Below are 8,164 nucleotides of genomic sequence, written 5' to 3'. Positions count from 1 at the left end.
AATGCTGCATTGTTACAGGTACACAAGGCTGTCTCAAAATCATTACGTAACACTCAAGCCTAAATTGGTTCTCGATGACTTCGCTTTCGACCATCGCCTAGGTGGATTTCAATTCAGCTATAATTATAGACGGCATCCTTAAGCTGTCCGATGTGTGCCGTGCGATGTCAGTGTATGCGCTAAAGAACCCCAGGGGGTCAACATTTACCGGACCCCTCCACTACGGCATCGCTAATAGACGAAGTCGCTTTGAGACGTTAAATCCTATGAAATAAATTCTTGCTCTTGTCGTGCCCAAAACCACAATTTCTTCTTCTTCTTTTTTTCTTTTTTTGCTTGTCCAGGCAGGCAAATGAGGTGATGTGGGGATAGAATCAGATGAAAAATGGGGCACTGATTTCGAACTCCGGGTGCTCCATATTGAAATGCTGGCATTGGCGCCGAGTACCATGATAAGGGGAAAGTTTCTTCGCATTCTTGTTCCTATCTCCGCACGTGTCCACGTATACATCCCCCCACCCCCCTCCTTTTTTTTTCTTTCCGCTACCAGAGCCGCCTCACTATCAGACCTGCAGCTCGTAGCCCTCCATAGCTGTAATACAATACAATACAATACAATACAATACAATACAATACAATACAATACAATACAATACAATACAATACAATACAATACAATACAATACAATACAATACAATACAATACAATACAATACAATACAATACAATACAATACAATAGGTCTACATGGGATCCACAAAAGTCAAGTCGGGGGCTCTTTTAGAAGGAAAGTGCAAAAACAGGTACCGGGGAAAAATGTAGAGGACTAGTCATGACTTTTCTTCTCAAAGTTCGCTCTTTCTTTCGAATAATCAATTCGACTCGCATTCTGTCGAGTTCATGTATATGCAAGTCTTGTGGGCGAATGATTTGAGACCAGCCATATCTGTGTCCGGTGACTTCTCTCGCACATACAATGCGCGTCAAAGCAGCATACTCGTCAAAGGACGGAGGACAGAAAATACGTTTGGTTTGGTTTGCGGGGTTTAACGTCCCAAAGCGACTAAGGCTATGAGAGATGCCGTAGTGGAGGGCTCCGGAAATTTCGACCACCTGGGGTTCTTTAACGTGCACTGACATCGCACAGCACACGGGCGCCTTGCTTTTCGCCTCTATGGAAAAATGGAAAAGCGGTCGTCGCGGCCGGGATTTGATTCCGCAACCTTGGTCATAGTTGTCGAGCGCGCCCTAACCACTGCACCACAACGGCGGGGCGGACAAAGAAGAGACGAGGCACACACAACGACTGGACTAACAACTGTTCTTTGTGGAAAGAAACAGTCTCCAGGGAAAGGTAGCAGATTATGCGCAGCTCAGTCATCAAAAAACTACAACCTAGAGATAAGCCGTGTTCTAGCCCCGTTCCAATAGGAAGCTCGGTTAGTTCCTTCTGCATCAAGGAGACAGAAGGTGGGGTGATGCAATCATCTCCTTGCATACTAATGAGAAATGCTTCGAGAATTTCGCGCGAGCAGAATACTATAATACTCGCACCGTCGTGTATCAGTGCAGCCACAAGCAGAGCAGCGCTACACAGCACAACTGCTGGAGCAGCTGCTGGACCTTCTGTCGGGCACCCGAGTTGGATTTCCAATAGCGCGTAAAATGTTCGGTAAAACTGGACCGTGTTGTGGGCTGAGAATAAATACTTACAGAACGCCTCTCCGCTTACATCTTGGGTGTCTGCTACTGCTATCACATTTCTCCGTGAAATTGCAAAAAAAAAAAAAAAATCATTATTACCTGTTGCCGAGTGCTTATACATCAAATGGAAGCCTTTCCTTTGGTTTTTTTCTTTTACGCGGAATGAAGGAAACTTAACTAAGATACTTGATTTTGGGCCTATACTTCGTCTCACCATATGCACTGGGAAAGGCAGGGGCGCCATGGACCAACGCACTATCATAGGCAATTCTGCTCCCACTGTCGCTCTCGCCTATTCGGGGGGCGAGGGGCTCGTAGGAGCACAATTATCTATTATAGTGCTCATGGTCCTGAATGGACCAGGGTGCCTCTGCCTTTCGCAGTGCTGCAAATTGCAATCATCTTGTGAGAAGTATAGAATAGTATGTCTGGCTCACAGTGAATGTCCGTGTAGTTCGGACGCACACGCCACATCGCGTTTTACGGTACAAGCGATGCGGCATTTTTCAGTTATTGAAGGACAGCAGTGGAGGTCACCTCTCGCCAGTTATGAAGCGGAAAACTCTGCAGCGGGCTATACTACGGTTGCGTCAATGGTGAAGCGCTGTAAAGCGTGACACACAGTTTAGTTGTTGAAATGCATTCGCCCACCTGCAGAGCACTGGTGGCTAGGGCAGTTTCAGCTATAAGCGAACACATGCTATCCGGTCAACCAAAAGACACCCTAAACCTGCTTTGTTCATTAGCCGGTAATGACTACAAATTTAAAGCCTCATTATAACCGCTGCGGATGAACCTTCATGTGATTACATGTGATTTATACAACATCGCCTATTCTAGTTCTGCTTCTATTCCTGCTGCGTTTATCAAAGAAGCTTTGAACGGGCTATTTCGATTTGAGTGCAATAACGCGTCCCCTAAAGACAGATACTATGATGTCACCTTTAATTTGCTTTCCCAATGCTGCATTCATTACCTTGGTGTTGGGGAAGATGATTAAGGTGTAAATTCGTAGAAGTGTCATGCAGCAATGTTTGTTTCAATAAAGCACATTTGAAGTCCAGTGCTCGTCCGTTGTCCAACACCTTTTTTTTTGTTTCTCCACACTTATGTATTCGGCTGGTAACTTTATCAGTTTATTAATATAGCAGTTAGTTGCGGAAATTTATTAATGAATGATGCCGCAAAATGTCATGCAAATTTGAGCAAGATGTCGGCGGTACAACTATATTACGATCAAGAAAGTGTCCTGCCCAGCCATGCGCGCGCTTTGATTGTTTCTGGACAGACTGCCATGAGTTGCGTAAAATCTGGACAGAGACGAAAAGAACAACTCGAGGAAGGTGCATATGAAGCAAATAAATACAGGGAAAAGAGGGGCTCGCAATGAGGTACATATATGAGGTGAGCCAAGAACCAGTGACAGCAAATGGAGCATAGGGGATATTTATGAGTGTGTGTGTTGGTCAGTCTGATATACTGATGAAGATACTTGGTTAGGAAGTAGAAGAAAACAACCGTATGCTGCTGGTCACATGTGCCGACCGACGGCCCTCGAATTTCCAGCCCGGTTCTCTTACCAACTGAGCTACGCAACGGATGTTAAATCTTCTATCTTCGTGTATTATTTATACTGCGAGTAACCTCCTCTGATAGCTCACACGTATGACCGTGGGTTAAAATACCACACGCGGCTTGTCGCTACTTTATTGCGAAACACCACTTTATTGCGTAACTGGAAAAAAGAAAAAAAAAGCTTGACGTATCTGGGAAGTCTCGACCTTCCTTTCGAGTGAGGGAATACATCGGAGCAGATTCCAACCCAGGAATGTCTCTAAGAAGCGAATACGGGTCCTCACAGCTATCACCACAGCCGGCCATGCTGCTTGTTTAAGTGCCGCAATCTTGCCCTGTACACTGCATGTGTCGTCATCAATTTCCATCTGCGCGCATTGTATACAAACGCATCATAATCGTATATAGGTGGGTTAAGACGACCTCAATTTTTATAGCGCGCTAGATAAGGTCCTCCAATTTCATCGATTTTTGCCTGCTTCCTTAGCTCGAAACTCCACCTTTGCACCGAAAGCGAAATGAAAATGACGTGCATTCTCACGTTTCAAGCTGAATCACCTGTAATCTTTTTATCCTGCTTTCTAATCAAGTATCAGTGATTACGGTAGCGCACACACACACACACACACACACACACACACACACACACACACACACACACACACACACACACACACACACACACACACACACACACACACACACACACACACACACACACACACACACACACACACACACACACACACACACACACACACACACACACACACGCACACACACACACACACACACACACACACACACACACACACACACACGCGCGCGCGCGCGCGCGCACGCACACACTCATACACACGCACGCGCGCACACACACACGCACAAGCAACAGGCGCACGCACACACACACACACGCACGCACGCACGCACACACACATACACACACGCGCGCACACACACACACGCACGCGCGCACACGCACACTCACGCGCACACGCGCTGCGGGAGCTTTTTGATGGAGGCGAAAAGCCCTGGCGCCCATGTCCACATAGTCCCAGCCCCCCCGAGTCGCATTGGGACGTTAAACCCCATAGGCTAAACTAAACAAAACTAAAATAAACTACACATAGACGCATACACGCACACGCCCGCACACGTGCAAGCTAACACACACATGTACACACACAAACACGTACACGCACGCACGCACATTCATTTTTGTTGCTGTTATTTATATCTTGTTGGCTCCCTTCGTATGTATGATATAAAGTACGAGTTATATGAAAAGTTGCTCCGGGTAAGACACCAACCATTTGCAACCGACGCTATTCATTTGAGCCTAATAAAGCAATAGACGTTGTGGAGAGCACTTTTCAAACCTCTATCGCTAAAAGCCGAGATTAAAAAAAAGGAATTTGCCTTGATCCGCTTTACAACAGACTTTGCACACCGTTCGAAACGTGATTTGTGTGCCAGCCCCTTATTCCGACATGTTGGTACCAAGGCCATCAAGTACGGTTGCCATTATAAAAACCGTTCATATCCTCATATTTTATTCGTAATGTGGAGAGCTTCCCCCCTCCCACCCCTTCCGTTGATAGAGAGGAATTCTGAAAAAGAAATTACCGCAGATACGAAAATCTACCAGCCTGCTCGAGGCGGAAATTTAATGCTACCCTTTTTCCAAGTCACCGCCTCGAAAGCTCATACGGCCTCATTTGCGTAAGGTTGGTTGAAAATAGCAAGCACCTATATTTTTATTTTTTAGCTTCTCCGGCTCGCAAAAGGAATGCGCAGAAAGTCTTGCAAAAGGTAAAAGGGGTTCGCACTTGAACGAGCATAGCACTCGCAATAAAAAACAATTTTAGTATTAATACTCAGTGTACCCCTGGTAACGTATTTATTTACATACTACTATTACTGCTTACTAGTACTGCTGCTACTTAGTACTACTGCCTTCAGCATCACCCATGGCTACTCTACTCCTTCTTCTACTACTCAACTATATGTTCTGATACGAGTTGTGTCTGTAGTGAAGCTCCGCCCACATCAAGGTGCCACTGAATTCAGCCATGATACAAAAAAGCAGACCGTTGAAAACTCTGCTGTTCTTACCTTATCATAAAGCTAATCTCAAGGCTAAATTGAAAACGAAGACTGGGTTGTTTTAACATATTTCGACACTTAAAGAACGATTTAATTTACTGTTGCGATTGATCAGCTGTGCAATCCAATGCACCGCCGATAATGACCCATTGTTAGCAACTGGTGCTTCTTAAAAGGCTACCCTACTGCTGTCACCCCTAATAGCATTCTCATAATCCCTACTGCAGCTATCTCTACCATTACTATCAAATGCATGGGCCAACGAGACAGAGATGCGTGAATTACATGATTGATCCAGTATATTGACATCGAGACGGATTTAAAGGTTCTGCCCTTCACTATACTCCTGGTATGCAAGCAGTTGCGGCGCGAATTTATTTCTATGCTCGGTAGACGTGTGGAACTCCACCACGCACGAGCTTCTTTAAGAAGAAGGGAAAACCCCGCGGCTGTCTCATGGCCATCCTGACTGATCGCAGGGCTGAAAGGTTTGCAACACATGCCAAGGCGATTATCTAATCCCTCTATGTGTGCGAAGTTAGGCGACGCGGTGCGGATTCGAACATTTCCTCGAGTCTTCTGGCGGGAAGCTCCTGGCCAAAGAAGCGCCTACGCATCTTTCCTACGGTCAGCCCGCGGCCTGTTCAGTGAACGGCGCTATGGTGGCTAGAAACGGCGCTTAGGTCCACGCCACGCTTACATGTCGAGAAGTTTTGCCTTAACCCATGACACCGAAGGGCATTTCAAAACGGACCTATATCACACTGTGCCTCATATGCATGCTGCTGTAAGCATATTGCCCGTTGTACCATCTGTGGCGATTATGCATGATCCGAACATTTATAGTCGCATCTCAAAAATATCTTCCGTGAACGCCTTTCGAAAATATAATGACAAAAATATCTAAAGAAGCAATTTCTTGAAAAGCCCCTCTGAGTAACCGTGCTGATGAAAATTTCATGCCATTTTTTATTTCTCGAGCGAAAATCACGCAATGGCCGTCGTATGTTTATGGTCACGCTACATGAAAGGGTCATTTTTTAAGTAAGATATGCGAGGCTATTTTGGGTCAAGCCAACGTTCCGAAAAGTTGATCTGGGCAGCGATCATGATCGCTCTGCCCAGACGAAGACGAGTCCATTTGTCGAAACGTTGGCTTGACCTACGAACTGAAGCTTCCCCCCTTCCACCCTTGTTCAGTGCTCTTTCATAACTGCACAGTCGTGCGATGATCACCGATTTTGATTAACGAGTGCGATGTTTTGATAGCGTCGAGTGGTGCATGTCTGTATTGAAATTCCAGTTTCATAGAGAACGTGCCAACATGCTTCTTTCTTGCATATTTTTTTGTGGGTAAACGGAATTATTTTAGGTTCAACTTAGGCTGCAACAAATATGCTACTGAAAAAAAAAATAAAAAAAATGAAGCGCTTATTTCGTCATCTCTAGTGTATCTCTGCTTATACATATAAACATATACCGCTCCATTTGGTAAACGCTGTACAAATTATGAAAGATTGAGCCAGTAAAACCACTTCTAACCGCCTCGCGTCAAAGACGCTTTATCTGGTAAGAAATATCTCACCTCGACTTACCACATTACTTTTCTCCCGGATTTTATTTGGGCATATCTTTTTTGTGTGTTTTTCGTGAGTGGTTCTAACTGGATAAGATAATGGTTGAGGGCATGCAGAATCTTCACATGGAGTAGAAAGGTAGTAATAAATTTAGCCATGTAGATTAAATATGTTCGCGGTTTCATGGGCTAATAAAACTTATAGCAGCGCATTTCCAGTTTATTTTGATGAAAAAAGCCAATCTGGTGTGTTTATTATGTCTCGTGTTTTATCAATTTATTAAATTAGTGTCAATTATGCACTTTATGACTTCAGGGTAAAGTCATTGACGAATTATGTCATGTAATAAAATATGGATTTCATAGAATTGTGCCTGACCCCAGGTTTAATGCCTGGAACTCCGACCTGCGTTTAGTTAGAGTAATAGCTAAATTTACTGAAGACTGAGTTTTATGTGCTGAACCTAGCATATGACTTATAAGTATGACGACATGATAGTGGAGGGCTTTGAATTTCGATACCCAGTGAACGTGCGCCAACATCGCACAACACGCGCGCCCGTTCGTCAATACTTTCTCGTTGAATACACGGTCGATATGCACTTCTGGAAATCAAGCCTAATACTCCAATCTCAACAGCCCTAAACCCAGTTAGCGCATCGAGAAATTCTAACCAGTAATAAATACAATACCGTGGCGCGAAGAGGCACTTTCCCGGCTTGTCCAGTATCTTCATGAGATTTAACAACCGGATCCTGCGTTGGGCGTCGCGTCAACTTTCTTAAATCTCTTTAAGAATAATCTATGAGCGTGATACCACTTATTATTAGCTAGTTCGGTGTGCCGGAGAAAAGGAACGCACAAGCGATTAACATCGACTCAGACAATCCACTAAAAATGAATTCATTGGAACTGCAGAGAGTCCGTGAATATCTGCTACCAAGTGGGCTAATGCTACACGGCACACATATATTGATACAGGGCCTTTTGTACCAGTGTATCCTCCCCCCCCCCCCCCCCCCCCCCACCCCTTCCTCAGAATAAATTAGTGGTTAGTTTCTCGTCGCAAGCCACGTGCATGGTCCTACAAGAAGTGGGTTAGTTTGCAGTCCCGAAGTTGATTTCTTGGTATACATACGGGTTTCCGTTTCCCGTCATTGTTTTCCCCGACCGTATTACGTGAAATGCACTCACATGCCGAAA

The sequence above is a fragment of the Amblyomma maculatum genome, chromosome 4 (assembly GCF_055883805.1).
Source record: "Amblyomma maculatum isolate TAMU_Amacu chromosome 4, ASM5588380v1, whole genome shotgun sequence".
Lineage (NCBI taxonomy): Eukaryota > Metazoa > Arthropoda > Arachnida > Ixodida > Ixodidae > Amblyomma > Amblyomma maculatum.
Note: the sequence above shows the minus strand (reverse complement) of the source record.